Source organism: Trachymyrmex cornetzi, unplaced genomic scaffold (genome assembly GCF_001594075.2).
Source record: "Trachymyrmex cornetzi isolate Tcor2-1 unplaced genomic scaffold, Tcor1.1 scaffold248, whole genome shotgun sequence".
NCBI lineage: Eukaryota > Metazoa > Arthropoda > Insecta > Hymenoptera > Formicidae > Trachymyrmex > Trachymyrmex cornetzi.
Window position 1 is genome coordinate 1,908,538 of NW_017297144.1, and position 1,849 is coordinate 1,910,386.

Here is a 1,849-nt window from a genome sequence, read left to right on the forward strand (position 1 = left end):
GAAATTCAATTCTCATAAATAAAAATCATTCAGAGTAGAGAAGGTGCAGAATTATGTAACTTTTTACCCAATATATTAGAGTGAAATGAGTTTTTGAATGCGAGTTCCCAAAGTAAAGTTTCTATTATGAAAGTAAGTGTTTCGATATACATATATATCTATATATATATATATATATGTGTGTGTATCTATCATAACTTTTTTCTGTAGAGTGGAAACGTGAAAAGTGAAAATTTGTTGTATGCATCTGTGCATATGTGTATATACTCATATATGCATACAAATTTTCATTTTTCACATTTTTACCCTTGAAAAAAGGTTTCACATTTCCGCTTTAGAGAGAAAGTTAGATAATCGATATCCTGTACGAAAAATCTGTAGTGTACTTCGTAACATGATTTATAATTTCAGTATTGGTAGACCTGTAATCGATAAAGGATTGAAATGGATTAAGATTTTCAGAAATATGCATTCGCGAACGTTAAAACGAATCCTTTTCAATCAGGAACGCATTTTTATTCGTTTATAAGAATTGCATGAAGCACATTTTTATGCCTTTCAATCTAAAAGTTATATCAGCTTTTTCTGTGCATCGTGAATACTGTTTAATTCAAAATTCTGAACAGAAAATTCAATCCTTTAATGCAAATATATTCATTTGAATTAAATTGAATCTAACCGAATTTGTATTGAATCGAATTGAATTCAAAAAACGATTTTCTGTATTTAAAATACGCATTAGGATAGATAAAATTTCAATCCATTTTAATCCTTTCTTGTTTACTGGGAGTGCATATCAGAACTCGACGGAAATGAGATATATTTTGTCAATAGATTTTTGTGTAATTCTATTAAATATTTATTTGAGGGACATAATATTCCCGAGAGAGTTATGTAATTGTATTTCTTTAGAGCACTGTCTAAAATTATTTCGACTTTATTGCGAATTTTTATACACAATAACTTTTATATACCTCAAAAGAGGCAGGGAATTAGCGTTTTTAAATCAAAAATTGGACACATGAAGGTTTTTCATAATTTGGCCACTTTAGAAAAATTATTTCTTTGGATTCTCTGTGCTCTCTCGATATGATATGTGTACACGACTTAATATTATTTAAATAATTAGTGTCTTGAAGTTAATAAATGCGCATATATATAACAAATTGCTTAAAGTGCACAATACTAACAAAAACAGAATCATTTTTTTTTAATTTCTTATATTTAATTTCAAAATAAAACTAATAAAACGCCTATTCGCATTTGATTCATTAAGTAATAGTTTATTTTTAGAAAATCATTTACCAATTATCAATATAAAAACATGATTTATGTTTATAATATTTATTGAAGAAAATCGACTGTTCATTATCCTAATATTGATAAAATTCGACATCCAAAAAATGTTTAACATTTAGAACATAAAAACGTGACAATACTTTGTTCTTCCATTACTCATTTCTTTTTGCCTCACTTCATTTCAAATTGAGGTAATAAATAAACGTAATTGAATCATTTTATTAACATAATCATGCTACGATCCGAAATTGCTCAACAGTTGTTGACATAAAAAGTGAAAACAATAAGTTTTCGCACTTTTTCTAATAATCGTTAGTCTTCGTTAAATATAATCTGAAAAAACTCGGCAGATAGCGTAAAGATACATGGCGGGTCTCACGTTTACGTGTCGCTACGCGTGCTCCTATCGCGAGACACTACTATATCACCTAATACGTACTGATCATTTTACCTTAATATCGATGAACTTAACTTCGTCTTCTGGAAATGGAAATATAGTGGACATATATTCGAACACTTTAATCATTGGATACCATACTACATAATTTGT